This window comes from Arachis ipaensis, chromosome B5, assembly GCF_059453495.1.
Source record: "Arachis ipaensis isolate K30076 ecotype BB chromosome B5, ASM5945349v1, whole genome shotgun sequence".
In the NCBI taxonomy this organism is placed as follows: Eukaryota; Viridiplantae; Streptophyta; class Magnoliopsida; order Fabales; family Fabaceae; genus Arachis; species Arachis ipaensis.
The window spans coordinates 14,579,410-14,597,498 of record NC_142440.1 but is presented as its reverse complement, the minus strand read 5'-3'; the positions used below and the strand labels follow the sequence as shown (position 1 = coordinate 14,597,498).

Below are 18,089 nucleotides of genomic sequence, written 5' to 3'. Positions count from 1 at the left end.
CCTTTTAGTGATAGTGAATTTTTTTATGTTCATTTTAAATTCACGTATTACTCGTGAATGAGTATTGGCTTTATTCCTTATTTTACATTGCTTTGCTCTAATTATAATATTTATTATTATGCCGAATTCCTCTTTTTTATTCTTATGTTTCCCCGACAATAAAAAATTTAAGCAACTTACAATGATAACGACACTTTCTCATTGATTTTTAGCAAAGTAGCATAATACATAACTACTTTTTATTCCTATTGATGAATTATGCAAAAAAATGTTATATGATTGATTCAACAAAACTTTACTACTACTGCTATATTACTTTGTCATTGAACTTAGCCACATTTTTGGTAGATGAAATTGTCATTATCATTCATAATGTCATGAATTGGGACTTATCTAATCTAAATCTACAAAAATAAAGGCCTGACTATAATGTTGCCCCCACATTTTTTTTCTATTTGTTATTTCTTTTTTTGTATACCTCGATCATAGCTCATGAGCAAATTTCATCTCCTCCTCTAGCAACTCAAAGAGTTATAACTTATGAACCTATAAGTCAAGATTGACAATTCTATTTCGGTAAAATCATGTATATGCATGATCTAATTTGCTTTACTACTTTATATATTCGAATTGCTTCGTATTATTATGTATTTTATCATTTTATGTATCAAAATCAATCAATCAATCCAAAAACAAAATTGGCTATTAATCAATCCTACAAAAAATGACTTTTTACCAATCAAAAAACAAACTCAATTACTTGATACATGGGTGATTGGCTCATCCCTCTTATTTTTCTATTTTACAATAATTTATGCATGTTTACTTTCAATCCATTTTATTTATGTTACAAATCTTTATTATTCACTCAATATTCAATAATTAATTATTTTTGGCAAGAAATCCATCAATAAGTTGTTGTGGGTTGGAAAAATTCTTAAGACAATTGATCATTACATCATCGGATCATACAATCGATTTGGTCAACGAATACATATTTTTGAACTTTTCAGTTCGTGTCAATCAAATACTATATGTCATCCATGAAAAATTGTTCTCAAGCAGAAAAGTATCCTCCACACAATTATATTGATCGAACAACTCTTACTATTCAATTGTTTTTGAATAAATATCGACTAACTGACTAAGTTTGGGGGCTATCACTCATTGCATAGCCGATTTATAGATAGACATAACTATATCACTTCCTAATTTTTTTATCCATCTTTATTTATTTATCTGTTTATCTATTTTATCTGTTCGATTGTTAACAATCTTTCAATCTAACTTTTTCACTACCAATGTTTTTTCTTTCTTTTTCAATCTAACAAGTTGAGCTTGGGGGCTGCTATAATCACAATTCCGATTTATAGGTCGAAAGCTCAACCTGTTTAATTGAAAAATTTCACAGGTCAAGTTTGGGGACTATGTTCCGTTAGCTATAACCTGGCTCAGGTAAAACTATAAATCGAAATCTTCTTAGAACTAAATAAATAAACACGTGCTACTTAGGAGTACGAGCTTTGTTCTCCTAACGTGCTTTGCTCTCCTAACGTGCTTATCTTAAGAAGTCAAACATCACGAAAGAGCAGTTATCACATAATTAGGCTCACATTCTCAACCGCTCTACAATATTAGACTCACTAAGTAATCGCCTATAGCACAACAATTCTATAAATACATCCACTCCTGACATGGAAGAGGTACACTATTCATTCTGAGTAATTTGATATTTATCTTTTACTCTTACTAACTTGAGCATTCGAGTGCCTTTGCAGGTGCCCACTGCCGCCGTTCTTGGAGAAAACCGACGTATCATCTCTCTTGTCCAAAAAAAAAGTGAGTCCGCTACATCAGGAAAACGAGCTATACCTTGGAGTCGGCTATCCACACAAGAACAGCTCCTATATGCTAACTTTCATTTAACCATTTTGTTCCTTTCGAAATAACAAATTGACTATATTACATTGAAATATGAGATTAAATGGTGTAAATAGAGCTACAGAGTTTACATGCATGCTTGTCACTAAAATGTTCATTAGCAGAGATCTTGCAAGTTGGAATTCCACCTGGTGTGCAATGACAAATTTACTCCGTGGAAAGGAAGGGGAAAACATATTTTTCTTTTCAAAAGAACATAAAAGAAATCATGAATTTCTAAATTCAAATGATAACAAAATTAGCAAATAGATTTTTACCATTTCACCATACACAACGTCGACAACTTGATCAAGTCTAGCTTGATGCCTCAACAAGAATGAATGCAAATGATCAGTATAGAGTTGTTTTGCACCCTGTTCAACAAGCACCATATGGTTTTGTTAATTTACTACTACCCAATGTACTGGAAATGTTATCTCGTAGACAAGGACAACTAAAAGAGAAGTAAAATAGCATAATATATTATATCCTGCTCAAGAGCTAAAAAAGATAGTATTAACTAACTAACTAACGAAGCAAATTCTCTGAAAACACGGCAAGGAAAGCAGTAATGTGCAGACGTTTGATTAAGCTTACATTAATAGTAGGAAGCTGTAGCCAAACAAGAAATGCAAACTTCATGTGGTAATAGAGTGGAAACCTGATTAAATATGATAAGCAAACACTTAGATCCCAGAATAATCCAAGCAAAATGTTAAAATATAAAAGCAAAACAATTAAAGCAAGATAGAAATTCTCAATGTAATTGGTTCGAGGCATCAGGAGAGCATTAATTGTGAAAGATCACAAGAAGAAAACATAGGAAGCAAATAACAAGAAAACATAGAACTAGCTACTTTAACTATGAAGACCTGAAATAAAAACTTAGGAAAGTTTCCAAGAAGAAAAAAAAAAGATGAACCATTACAGTTAACATAGACAAATGAAATAAACATATGGAGATAATGACGACTTGACTGTATTACGAGAGTAACTTTTTTGCAAACATTTCTGCTACACTAAAACATCCATAAGTTGGAAAACCATAAGAGAGATCAGTGTTAATATACCCATTTTATAGATAAAACCATCAACTCAACGAACTCTTAAAAAAATATAAATAAAAAAATATGCAAAATAGCACGTTCAACTAAGCAACCCAAAAGGACTAAAAACTTAACCTTGCACAGATGATTATCAAAAGTTATTTCCACTCAGTTGGAAATTCTTCTACCATTGTGATGAGCGGATAATTTATACGCTTTTTGACATTATTTTTAGTATGTTTTTAGTAGAATCTAGTTACTTTTAGGGATGTTTTCATTAGTTTTTATGTTAAATTCACATTTCTGGACTTTACTATGAGTTTGTGTGTTTTTCTGTGATTTCAGGTATTTTCTGGCTGAAATTGAGGGAGTTGAGCAAAAATCAGATTCAGAGGTTGAAGAAGGACTGCTGATGCTGTTGGATTCTGACTTCCTTGCACTCAAAGTGGATTTTCTAGAGCTACAGAACTCGAAATGGCGCGCTTCCAATTGCGTTGGAAAGTAGACATACTTTGGCCAAGTTTAGATGACGCAAACTGGCGTTCAACTCCAGCTCTCTGCCCAAATCTGGTGTCCAGCGCCAGAAAAGGAGCCAAAACCAGAGTTGAACGCCCAAACTGGCACAAAAGCTGGCGTTCAACTCCAAGAAGGACCTCTACACGTGCAACACTCAAGCTCAGCCCAAGCACACACCAAGTGGGCCCCGAAAGTGGATTTATGCATTAATTACTTACTTCTGTAAACCCTAGTAGCTAGTTTATTATAAATAGGACATTTCACTATTGTCTTTTTGACCATCTTTGAACGCCTGGTTCTTAGATCAGAGGGGCTGGCCATTCAGCCATGCCTGGACCTTTCACTTATGTAATTTTAACGGTAGAGTTTCTACACTCTATAGATTAAGGTGTGGAGCTCTGCTGTTCCTCAAAGATTAATGCAAAGTACTACTGTTTTCTATTCAATTCATCTTATTTCGCTTCTAAGATATTCATTCGCACTTCAACCTGAATGTGATGAATGTGACAATCATCATCATTCCCTATGAACGCGTGCCTGACAACCACTTCCGTTCTACCTTCGACTGAATGGGTATCTCTTAGATCTCCTAACCAGAATCTTCGTGGTGTAAGCTAGAATGATGGCGGCATTCAAGAGAATCCGGAAAGTCTAAACCTTGTCTGTGGTATTCCGAGTAGGATTCAATGAATGAATGACTGTGACGAGCTCCAAACTCGCGATTGCAGGGCGTTAGTGACAGACGCAAAAGGATAGTAAATCCTATTCCAGCATGATCGAGAACCGACAGATGAATAGCCGTGCCATGACAGGGTGCGTTGACCATTTTCACTGAGAGGATAAGATGAAGCCATTGGCAAGGGTGATGCCTCCAGACGATTAGCCGTGCCGTGACAGGGCATTGGATCATTTTCCCGAGAGATGACCGAAAGTAGCCATTGACAGTGGTGATGTATCACATAAAGCCAGCCATAGAAAGGAGTAAGACTGATTGGATGAAGATAGCAGGAAAGCAGAGGTTCAGAGGAACGAAAAACATCTCCATTCGCTTATCTGAAATTCCTACCAATGATTTACATAAGTACCTCTATCCCTATTCTATTATTTATTATTCGAAAACATCATTATCAATTTATATCTGCCTAACTGAGATTTGCAAGGTGACCATAGCTTGCTTCATACCAACAATCTCCGTGGGATTCGACCCTTACTCACGTAAGGTATTACTTGGACGACCCAGTGCACTTGCTGGTTAGTTACACGGAGTTGTGAACCATGGTCTTGGCATCAAGTTTTTGGCGCCATTTCCAGGGAAAGAAAGAGCAATGAATTTTACATAATTAAAGTGTAATCACGATTCCGCGTACCAAGTTTTTGGCGCCGTTGCCGGGGATTGTTCGAGTATGGACAACTGACGGTTCATCCTGTTGCTCAGATTAGGTAATTTTCTTTTTGTTTTCTTTTCAAAAAATTTTCAAAAATATTTCAAAATTTTCTCACCTGTTTTCGAAAAAAAAAATTTATTCAGAATTTTTAAGAATGAATTCTAGTGTTTCATGAAGCATGTTGAAGCCTGGCTGGCTGTAAAGCCATGTCTAAATTCTTTTGGACTGAGGCTTCCAACCATCAGCTGTTATATGACTGTAGGGTATGTCAGGCATGTCATGTCTGAATTAAATGCTGAAGCTTGGCTGGCCATTGGCCATGTCCAGTGTTTTGGACCGGAGCTTTCATTGAAAGCTTGGCTGGCTAGTGAGCCATGTCTAATTCCTGGACTGAAGCTTTAGACTAAGAATGCAAGATTCCTGGAATTCATATTAAAAATTTTGAAATCCTTATTTTTTCTTTTTCATATAATTTTCGAAAAAAATCCAAAAAAATTAGAAAATCATAAAAATCAAAAATATTTTTTGTGTTTCTTGTTTGAGTCTTGAGTCATGTTATAAGTTTGGTGTCAATTGCATATGCATCTTGCATTTTTCGAAAATTCATGCATTCATAGTGTTCTTCATGATCTTCAAGTTGTTCTTGGTAAGTCTTCTTGTTCGATCTTGATGTTTTTCTTGTTTTGCATCTTTTATTGTTTTTCATGTGCATTTTTCGTTTGTTAGAGTCTAAACATGAAAGATTTCTAAGTTTGGTGTCTTACATGTTTTCTTTGCATAAAAAATTTTTCAAAAACATGTTCTTGATGTTCATCATGATCTTTAAAGTGTTCTTGGTGTTCATCTTGACATTCATAGCATTCTTGCATGCATTCATTGTTTTGATCCAAAAATTTTCATGCATTGCATCATTTTCATGTTTTTCATAAAAATTTCAAAAATCAAAAAAATATCTTTCCCTTTCTCTCCTCATCAAATTCGAAAATTTGAATTGACTTTTTCAAAATTTTTTAAAAAATCTAGTGTTTTCATGAGTCAAATCAAATTTTCAATTTGAAAATCCTATCTTTTCAAAAATCTTTTTCCAAAAATAAAATCTTTTTCAAAATTCTTAGTTATTTTTAAAAATTCCAAAAATATTTTTCAAAAATCTTTTTCTTATTTTTATATCAAATTTTCGAAAATAACATAATCAATTAATGTTTTTATTCAAAAATTTGAAGTTTGTTACTTGCTTGTTAAGAAAGATTCAAACTTTAAGTTCTAGAATCATATCTTGTGATTTCTTATGAATCAAGTCATTAATTGAGATTTTAAAAATCAAATCTTTTTCAAAACTAATTTCTAAAATATCTTCTTATCTTACCTTTTTCAAAAAGTTGGTTTCAAAATATCTTTTCTAACCTCCTAACTTCTTATCTTTTCAAAATTTGTTTCAACTAATTAACTAACTTTTTGTTTGTTTCTTAATTTTTTCAAAACTACCTAACTAACTCTCTCTCTCTAATTTTCGAAAATATCTTCCCTCTTTTTCAAAAATTTCTTTTTAATTAACTAATTATTCTTATTTTTATTTTTTGATTTTAAAATTTTTCGAAAAAAATACTAACCTTTTTCAAAAACTATTTTCGAAAATCACTAACTCTTTTTCAAAAATATTTTTCGATAATTCTCCCTCTCCCATCTTATTCTATTCATTTATTCATTTACTAACATCTCATCTCACATCTCAACCCTCCTCACAGTTGTGTTTCTTCCATTACATTACATTCTTTGTCTCCCCCTCTTCTTCTACTCACACAGGGATCCCTATACTGTGGTATAAAGGATCTCTATTATTATTATTATTTTTCTGTGCCCCCTTCTTTGTCATATGAGCAGGAGCAAGGATAAGAACATTCTTGTGGAAGCAGATCCAGAACCTGAAAGGACTCTGAAAAGGAAACTAAGAGAAGCTAAAATACAACAATCCAGAGATAACCTTTCAGAAATTTTCGAACAGGAAGAGGAGATGGCAGCCGAAAATAATAATAATGTAAGGAAGATGCTTGGTGACTTTACTGCACCTAATTCCAATTTACATGGAAGAAGCATCTCCATTCCTGCCATTGGAGCAAACAACTTTGAGCTGAAACCTCAATTAGTTTCTCTGATGCAGCAGAACTGCAAGTTTCATGGACTTCCATCTGAAGATCCTTTTCAGTTCTTAACTGAATTCTTGCAGATATGTGATACTGTTAAGACTAATGGAGTAGATCCTGAAGTCTACAGGCTCATGCTTTTCCCTTTTGATGTAAGAGACAGAGCTAGATTATGGTTGGATTCTTAACCCAAAGACAGCCTGAACTCTTGGGATAAGCTGGTCACGGCTTTCTTAGCCAAGTACTTTCCTCCTCAAAAGCTGAGCAAGCTTAGAGCTGATGTTCAAACCTTCAGACAGAAAGAAGGTGAATCCCTCTATGAAGCTTGGGAAAGATACAAACAGTTGACCAAAAAGTGTCCTTCTGACATGCTTTCAGAATGGACCATCCTGGATATACTCTATGATGGTTTATCTGAGCTATCAAAGATGTCACTGGACACTTCTGCAGGTGGATCCATTCACCTAAAGAAAATGCCTGTAGAAGCTCAAGAACTCATTGACATGGTTGCTAATAACCAGTTCATGTACACTTCTGAAAGGAATCCTGTGAGTAATGGGACGCCTATGAAGAAGGGAGTTCTTGAGATTGATACTCTGAATGCCATATTGGCTCAGAATAAAATATTGACTCAGCAAGTCAATATGATCTCTCAGAGTCTGCATGGAATGCAAGTTGCATCCAACAGTACTCAAGAGGCATCTTCTGAAGAAGAAGCTTATGATCCTGAAAACCCTGCAATAGCAGAGGTAAATTACTTAGGTGAACCTTATGGAAACACCTATAACTCATCATGGAGAAATCATCCAAATTTCTCATGGAAGGATCAAAAGCCTCAACAAGGCTTTAATAATGGTGGAAGAAACAGGTTTAACAATAATAAACCTTTTCCATCATCCACTCAGCAACAGACAGAGAACTCTGAACAAAATACTTCTAATTTGGCAAACTTAGTCTCTGATCTGTCTGAGGCCACTGTAAGTTTCATGAATGAAACAAGATCTTCCTTTAGAAATCTGGAAGCACAAGTGGGCCAGCTGAGTAAAAGGATCACTGAAATCCCTCCTAGTACTCTCCCAAGCAATACAGAAGGGAATCCAAAAGGAGAGTGCAAGGCCATTGACATAAGCACCATGGCCGAACCTGTGAGGAGAGGAGAGGACGTGAATCCCAAGGAGGAAGACCTCCTGGGACATCCAGTGATCAATAAGGAGCTTCCCTCTGAGGAACCAAAGGACTCTGAGGCTCATCTAGAGACCATAGAGATTCCATTGAACCTCCTTATGTCCTTCATGAGCTCTGATGAGTATTCCTCTTCTGAAGAGAATGAGGATGTTACTGAAGAGCAAACTGCCAAGTTTCTTGGTGCAATCATGAAGCTGAATGCCAAATTATTTGGCATTGATACTTGGGAAGTTGAACCTCCCTTGTTCATCAATGAACTAAGTGATCTGGATCAACTGACATTGCCTCAGAAGAGACAGGATCCTGGAAAGTTCATAATACCTTGTACTATAGGCACCATGATCTTTAAGGCTCTGTGTGACCTTGGTTCAGGGATAAACCTCATGCCCCTCTCTGTAATAGAGAAACTGGGAATCTATGGGGTGCAAACTGCTAAAATCTCATTAGAGATGGCAGATAATTCAAGAAAACAGGCATATGGACAAGTAGAGGACGTATTAGTAAAGGTTGAAGGCCTTTACATCCCTGCTGATTTCATAGTCCTGGATACTGGAAAGGAAGAGGATGAATCCATCATCCTAGGAAGACCTTTCCTGGCCACAGCAAGAGCTGTGATTGATGTTGACAGAGGTGAAATAGTCCTTCAATGGAATGAGGACTCCCTTGTGTTTAAAACTCAAGGATCTCCCTCTGCAACCATGGAGAGGAAGCATGAAAAGCTTCTCTCAAAGCAGAGTCAACCAGAGCCCCCACAGTCAAACTCTAAGTTTAGTGTTGGGAGGCCACAACCAAACTCTAAGTTTGGTGTTGAACTCCCATATCCAAACTCTAAGTTTGGTGTTGGAGAGTCTCAACAAAGCTCTGCACATCTGTGAGGCTCCATGAGAGCCCACTGTCAAGCTATTGACATTAAAGAAGCGCTTGTTGGGAGGCAACCCAATGTTTATTTATCTAATTTTTATTTTCATTGTTTTTCATGTCTTTATAGGTTCATGATCATGTGGAGTCACAAAATAAATAGAAAAATTGAAAACAGAATCAAAAACAGCAGAAGAAAAATCACACCCTAGAGAAGCATCTGTCTGGCATTCAGCGCCAGAACAGAGCATGGTTCTGGCGCTGAACGCCCAAAATGGGCAGCTTCTGGGCGCTGAACGCCAGAACAGGCATGGTTCTGGCGTTCAACGCCAGAAATGGCACACAAATGGGCGTTGAACGCCCAAAATGGCCACCAACCTGGCGCTGAACGCCCAGAGTTGTATGCAAAGGCATTTTTACATGCCTAATGGGTGCAGGGATGTAAATCCTTGAACACCTCAGGATCTGTGGACCCCACAGGATCCCCACCTACCTCCACTCACTTCTTCTCACCACTTTCTTTCACACAACCCCATAAACACTCTTCCCCAAAAACCCTTCACCAATCACCTCAAATTCTCTTCCCCATCACCTCTTCACCACTCACATCCATCCACTCTTCCCCATAAACCTACCTCATAAACTCCACCTACCTTCAAAAATTCAAAACCAATTTCCCACCCAAACCCACCCATATGGCCGAACCCTTTCCCCCCTCCCTTCCTTATATAAAGCCCTCCATTCTTCATCAAACTCACACAACACACCCCTCTACACCCTTCTTGGCCGAAACACTCCCCACTCTCCCTCTCCTCCATTTCTTCTTCTCCTTCATCTATTCTTTCTTTTATTGCTCGAGGGCGAGCAAAATTCTAAGTTTGGTGTGGTAAAAGCATAAGCTTTTTGTTTTTCCATTACCATTGATGGCACCTAAGACCGGAGAATCCTCTAGAAAGGGGAAAGGGAAGACAAAAGCTTCCACATCCGAGTCATGGGAGATGGAAAGGTTCATCTCCAAAGCCCATCAAGACCACTTCTATGATGTTTTGGCCAAAAAGAAGGTGATCCCCGAGGTCCCTTTCAAACTCAAAAGAAATGAGTATCCGGAGATCCGACATGAAATTCAAAGAAGAGGTTGGGAAGTTCTAACAAATCCCATCCAACAAGTCGGCATCCTAATGGTTCAAGAGTTCTATGCCAATGCATGGATCACCAAGAACCATGATCAAAGTAAGAACCCGGATCCAAAGAACTATGTTACAATGGTTCGGGGGAAATACTTAGATTTTAGTCTGGAGAATGTGAGGTTGGCGTTTAACTTGCCCATGATGCAAGGAGATGAACGCCCCTACACTAGAAGGGTCAACTTTAATCAAAGGTTGGACCAAGTCCTTATGGACATATGTGTAGAAGGAGCTCAATGGAAGATTGACTCCAAAGGCAAGCCGGTTCAACTAAGAAGATTGGACCTCAAGCCTATAGCTAGAGGATGGTTGGAGTTCATTCAATGCTCAATCATTCCCACTAGCAACCGGTCTGAAGTTACTATAGACCAGGCCATCATGATCCATAGCATCATGATTGGAGAAGAGGTGGAAGTTCATGAGATTATACCTCAAGAACTCTACAAGGTGGCTGACAAGTCTTCCACTATGGCAAGGTTAGCTTTTCCCCACCTGATTTGCCACCTATGCAATTCGGTTGGGATTGACATAGAGGGAGATATCCTCATTAAAGAGGACAAGCCCATCACTAAGAAGAAGATGGAGCAAGCAAGAGAGCCCATTCATGGAGATCAAGAGGCGTATGAAGCTCATCACCCTGAGATCCCGGAGATGCCTCAAATGCACTTTCTTCCACAAAACTATTGGGAGCAAATCAACACCTCCCTAGGAGAATTGAGTTCCAATATGGGACAACTAAGGGTGGAACATCAAGAGCACTTCATCATGCTTCATGAAATAAGAGAAGATCAAAAAGGAATGAGGGAGGAGCAACAAAGACAAGGAAGAGATATAGAAGAGCTCAAGGACATCATTGGTTCCTCAAGAAGGAAACGCCACCATCACTAAGGTGGATTCATTCATTGTTCCTATTTCTTCTGTTTTTCGTTTTTTATGTTATGTGCTTATCTATGTTTGTGTCTTCATTAAATGGTCATTAGTAGTTAGTAACTATGTCTTAAAGTTATAAATATCCTATGAATCCATCACCTCTCTTAAATGAAAAATGTTTTAATTCAAAAGAACAAGAAGTACATGAGTTTCGAATTTATCCTTGAACTTAGTTTAATTATATTGATGTGGTGACAATGCTTCTTGTTTTCTGAATGAATGCTTGAACAATGCATATGTCTTTTGAAGTTGTTGTTTAAGAATGTTAAATATGTTGGCTCTTGAAAGAATGATGACTAGGAGACATGTTATTTGATACTCTGAAAAATTATGAAAATGATTCTTGAAGCAAGAAAAAGCAGCAAAGAACAAAGCTTGCAGAAAAAAATAATATATGCGAAAAAAAATAGAAAGAAAAAGAAAAAGCAAGCAGAAAAAGCCAAAGCTCTTAAAACCAAGAGGCAAGAGCAAAAAGCCAATAACCCTTAAAACCAAAAGGCAAGGGCAAATAAAAAGGATCCCAAGGCTTTGAGCATCAGTGGATAGGAGGGCCTAAAGGAATAAAATCCTGGTCTAAGCGGCTAAACCAAGCTGTCCCTAACCATGTGCTTGTGGCGTGTAGGTGTCAAGTGAAAACTTGAGACTGAGCGGTTAAAGTCAAGGTCCAAAGCAAAAAAAAAAAAAAAATAGTGTGCTTAAGAACCCTGGACACCTCTAATTGGGGACTTTAGCAAAGCTGAGTCACAATCTGAAAAGGTTCACCCAATTATGTGTCTGTGGCATTTATGTATCCGGTGGTAATACTGGAAAACAAAGTGCTTAGGGCCACGACCAAGACTCATAAAATAGCTGTGTTCAAGAATCATCATACTGAACTAGGAGAATCAATAACACTATCTGAACTCTGAGTTCCTATAGATGCCAATCATTCTGAACCTCAATGGATAAAGTGAGATGCCAAAACTATTCAAGAGGCAAAAAGCTATAAGTCCCGCTCATGTGATTGAAGCTATGTTTCATTGATAGTTTGGAATTTATAGTATATTCTCTTCTTTTTATCCTATTTGATTTTCAGTTGCTTGGGGACAAGCAACAATTTAAGTTTGGTGTTGTGATGAGCGGATAATTTATACGCTTTTTGACATTGTTTTTAGTATGTTTTTAGTAGAATCTAGTTACTTTTAGGGATGTTTTCATTAGTTTTTATGTTAAATTCACATTTCTGAACTTTATTATGAGTTTGTGTGTTTTTCTGTGATTTCAGGTATTTTCTGGCTGAAATTGAGGGAGTTGAGCAAAAATCAGATTCAGAGGTTGAAGAAGGACTGCTGATGCTGTTGGATTCTGACCTCCCTGCACTCAAAGTGGATTTTCTGGAGCTACAGAACTCGAAATGGCGCTCTTCCAATTGAGTTGGAAAGTAGACATCCAGGGCTTTCCAGCAATATATAATAGTCCATACTTTGGCCAAGTTTAGATGACACAAACTGGCGTTCAACGCCAGCTCTCTGCCCAAATCTGGCGTCCAGCGCCAGAAAAGGAGCCAAAACCAGAGTTGAACGCCCAAACTGGCACAAAAGCTGACGTTCAACTCCAAGAAGGACCTCTACACGTGCAACACTCAAGCTCAGCCCAAGCACACACCAAGTGGGCCCCGGAAGTGGATTTATGCATCAATTACTTACTTCTGTAAACCCTAGTAGCTAGTTTATTATAAATAGGACATTTCACTATTGTCTTTTTGACCATCTTTGAACGCCTGGTTCTTAGATCAGAGGGGCTGGCCATTCAGCCATGCCTGGACCTTTCACTTATGTAATTTTAACGGTAGAATTTCTACACTCCATAGATTAAGGTGTGGAGCTCTGCTGTTCCTCAAAGATTAATGCAAAGTACTACTGTTTTCTATTCAATTCATCTTATTTCGCTTCTAAGATATTCATTCACACTTCAACCTGAATGTGATGAACGTGACAATCATCATCATTCCCTATGAACGCGTGCCTGACAACCACTTCCGTTCTACCTTCGACTGAATAGGTATCTCTTAGATCTCCTAACCAGAATCTTCGTGGTGTAAGCTAGAATGATGGCGGCATTCAAGAGAATCCGGAAAGTCTAAACCTTGTCTGTGGTATTCCGAGTAGGATTCAATAAATGAATGACTGTGACGAGCTCCAAACTCGCGATTGCAGGGCGTTAGTGACAGACGCAAAAGGATAGTAAATCCTATTCTAGCATGATCGAGAACCGACAGATGAATAGCCGTGCCGTGACAGGGTGCGTTGACCATTTTCACTGAGAGGATAAGATGAAGCCATTGACAAGGGTGATGCCTTCAGATGATTAGCCGTGCCGTGACAGGGCATTGGATCATTTTTCCGAGAGATGACCGAAAGTAGCCATTGACAGTGGTGATGTATCACATAAAGCCAGCCATAGAAAGGAGTAAGACTGATTGGATGAAGATAGCAGGAAAGCAAAGGTTCAGAGGAACAAAAAACATCTCCATTCGCTTATCTGAAATTCCTACCAATGATTTACATAAGTACCTCTATCCCTATTCTATTATTTATTATTCAAAAACACCATTATCAATTTATATCTGCCTAACTGATATTTGCAAGGTGACCATAGCTTGCTTCATACCAACAATCTCCGTGGGATTCGACCCTTACTCACGTAAGGTATTACTTGAACGACCCAGTGCACTTGCTGGTTAGTTACACGGAGTTGTGAACCATGGTCTTGGCATCAAGTTTTTGGCGCCATTTCCAGGGAAAGAAAGAGCAATGAATTTTACATAATTAAAGTGTAATCACGATTCCGCGTACCACATTGTCAATCAAATTCGAATGATACAAACACAACTAATTATTGTAACTTATAAGCACTAACAATTACAAGATTTCAGAACAAGTATATGACAGGGATCAATGTAAGCAATTTCGTATTCATTGAGAAGGAAGAAAAATTAGGAACCTACCCAATACAATAACCACTTGTGCTTATCATTTTCGTCTTTACTCTCAATAGCCTTAAAGGTGGAGTAAATGGGTATCACAACCCATTAGAAGAGAAATACTAACAAAAAGTGCTAGAAGTTGTATCTTGGGACTTTTATTGTCCAAACGCTTCTTAGGTATCTTTATCCTTTGCTTACCTTTAAATTTAATCACTTCAGTAGATAAGATCAAGAACAACATAATCAAGGAAAACTCACAGTGTCCAAAATAAGTTATAAAGAAGTAATCAACATACTTAAGATCCAAAACCAAAATGTAAATATTGAATATCAAGTTAACAAGAAAAAAAAAGGACACAGTTTCAGTTTTGCCTACTTGACACCTAGCTCACTAAGTCATAGTGTATGAATTACCAATAGTAAATAAAGGCAAACACTAGCAGAAGGTTAGGAACCTAGTATAAAGTGATCATTGAAATTACATAAAATTACTCACAAACCAAAAGCATACATAATATCTAAATCACATGTGTAGTATCAATTTGAAGACAGGGTCTTCACTTTAGCAATCCATTAATGAGAATATGAGAGACAAAAAGAAATTACAAAACATACAATAAATTCAATTAAATGTACATTCAAATTCCTACCTCTAAAAAGCCACAATTAACCCCAACTAATAGAAGATATAGACAAAATAGCCAAATTTTGAGGAAAAAAAAAGAGATTTAAACTTTGTAAGTGATCAAGAGTGAAAATAAGAAAGAAATAGCAATGGTGAAGAACGAACTAAAGGTTTAGGAAGAAAGTAGAAAGATCATAGACAGAGGACTGAGGAGAGGTTAAACCTTTAAATTAAAATGCATTATAGGAATGGAAGGGAATGCTACTTGCAATATACTACTAACTACATGTTTCAATTAGTTTTATTATCAGCAATGTTTATTGTGTTCACAAGTAATAATTAAAAAAATTCCAAATACGGGTTCCATAACATGGTGCTTGTTCATCAAAGAATGTGATGAAAGTAAGTGGAGAAGAGATTAGGGATTTCGTGCACCATGGAGGGGGAAGCAGGGGTTTCACAGACTGTGGAGGAGAGGTGAAAGGTCGACACTGGAGAGATAAGGACGGATGGCAGCCGCACTACTCCACAACCACACAAACGCGAAGGGTAGAGCAGATCTTAAGGATTTCTCGCGCACCGTAGAGGATGGAGCAGGGGGTTTTATGCACTGTGGAGGAGGCACGAAAGGTCGACGCCGGAGAGAGGATGATGGACGGGCAGCAGTGGCTCACCGTGGAGCAGCAACTTTAGAGTTTCGGGTGCTTCCAATCTGTTTTTGTGGGTTTTTGGAGCTACAGTTGTGGGGAAAATTGTTAGTTATTAGAAAAAATAAGATTGAATAACTAAGTTAATTAGGATAAAGATGTTGATTACCGGCGGTTCTTCATGCAGTAGCCGTTATTCAAGCAGAAGTTGCGGTGGCAAAGTGACAATAGCTGGTATTTTCGTTAGCTGCGGCAGTTGGATTAACGGCCGACAATTTTTGGTCGCTATCCTCCGCCTTTGTTGTAGTGTAAGAATACATTCCACACCTAACAAATGTTAATAACATGCCAACTAACCTATTTTATGTTACCAAAACATAATCCATTATACTCATGTATAAACACTAAATCTATAAAAGTACCCTAACTATAATTATATGCATATTTATTTTAAAGAAAAAAACAACAACACTAACCTGGAAGTCGATCGCTCCCGCAATGTGCTAAGTCACATTCAGGCAGTTGTTGTCATTGTCCCGTGCATCTGTGCACGCCATAACGTCTGAGTATCTAAAAATATCAAGAAAACATCCGACAAAGGGAGAAATGAAGGTTAAGGGGGAAGGAAAGTGACACTTGAGGCGCTGTGAACAAGTTCCTTATATATGCGCGTCTAAACCTTATCTCGTTTATAAGTGTGTAAACGAGATAAGCTACATGTCATAACACATGTGCAAACGCAATATGTGGACCTCGTGACGTGTCTTAAACTACGTGTCATAACATGTGCGCAAACACAATACGTGGACCTCGAGATGTGTCTTATCTTATTTATAGTGTATAAACGAGATAAGTAATGCAATGCAAATTAATAAAAATGCTCCAAATTATCTATATTCGTAAATAAAATTTTTATTTTATTTATTTAAAAAAATCCAAATATTCTGACTATATAAAATATCAAACTAATTATATTAAAATTATTTTGGATAATTTTTACTAGATAACGAATAATTATCTAAATACTTTTTATATAAATTTTATTTAACATAAAATTGTTTAACTTTGTATCTCTAATTTAGATGATATTTTTAAAATTAAAATTATTCTCAAGATCTAGTTTAGAATTGAGATTAAACTCATTAAATGTGATTCTTTGAACCTTTGAAAATTATATCTTATTTTTTTTTCACGATTCATTAGTGTTCTGACACGGATACTTCTTTTTGAGTTATAGGTCAACTTCGTTCTTCCTAGAACTACAGTGGCTCAGCTTGGAAGTAAAGTACTCTTGTGAACTCGAACCCAAGTGTGGTACCTGTAAAAAAGACTCTGACGTTCAAGTCAGTGAAAAATCTTAACAGAAACGAGTATAATATCAGTGATGGTGTTGTTAGTCATCTGCTTCTATCGATTATGATAAAGAGTTTAATTTAATTTAAATTTTATTTTATCTTACCAAGGTATAACTCGTTTTTTTCCGACGTATAAGGAATACGATACAATTAGAATAGTAAAATTATCATGAAAGGTTGATGTTGTGACATTTTTTTTTCTTTGAATCTTAACCTTTCTCAAATGAGCTATTTATAATGAGTTAAACCTCAGAGTGGTCCCTGAACTTGCACTCGACCCTCAAAGTAGTCCTTAAACTTGCAATGGCCTTAATATCCCCGAATTTAACACATGTGGTTCATGGTCGTCCCTGAAGCATTTTCCGGGGAATATTCCTTAACGTCGCACTGACGTGTATGGAGAGGCACCACGTTGGATATCTGACGTGGCTGTTATTATTTTCTAACTCAATTTAGCCCCTGAATTATTTTATAACCCTAATCCCCAATTTATTATCAGAAACCACTCTATTTCTTCTTCTCTGCTCTCCTTCGTCTTCTCTGCCGTTGTTGAGTTGCCATTGTTGAACGTAATTTGAGTGGGTCATGATGGGTGGAGTAATAGTTGAAGTACCTGGTGGTGTGATAATTGGCTTGGCACTTACTTCCTTGATTCTGGCATTGAATACTTTGCAAGCATTGTTACATATGTTGTCACATTTTGGTTAGGAGGGGAAGAAGGCCCGACTCCATGCATCTCTTCGTCATTTGGAAAGGTACTCTCATGCTTCTTTTTTAGCTCTCTGGATTTTCATCATCCCCTCAATGAATCCCTCTTGAGTAGTAGATCTTACACACTCCCACAGTAATCCTCTAAGTTCATTGTCTTTCCATTGCTTATTGAAGTTTCTCCGCAAGTGCTATACACAAAATCTGTGGTGGACATCAGGGAAGACCTCCTGCACAGCTGTGATTAGCCCCTGTACGAAACCACTAAAATTAATAACTTACAATATCGGGACCCAAAATGGTCCCTCACCTTACATAAGTGACATCAAAATGGTCCCTACACATACATAAGTGACATGAAATTAATCCCTACACATGTATAAGTGATAGCAAATTTATCCCCACGATTTATTAAATTCTACTCCTACCCCATTCTATCAATACAGGCAATAACAATGTGTGAAACAAACCAGTAAATATAGAAACAGAATCATGAAAGCAAAACATGGCTACAAAAAATACATCAACCTAAGGAGTTCAACCCTTACTAAAATACAATAACCAGTAAATAGCAAAGACATCGTTACTTTTTACATGTCCAAAATGAAACACCACCCATTTTAG

General features: G+C 37.0%; 1 non-coding gene across 1 annotated transcript; it reads right to left on the bottom strand.

Annotated features, from left to right (window-relative positions):
• Positions 1-7,274: 7,274 nt before the first annotated feature.
• On the bottom strand, positions 7,275-7,382 carry LOC148563433 (small nucleolar RNA R71). Its single transcript, XR_015884139.1, has one exon. It is a non-coding gene; the product is annotated as a small nucleolar RNA R71 (small nucleolar RNA).
• Positions 7,383-18,089: the final 10,707 nt, after the last annotated feature.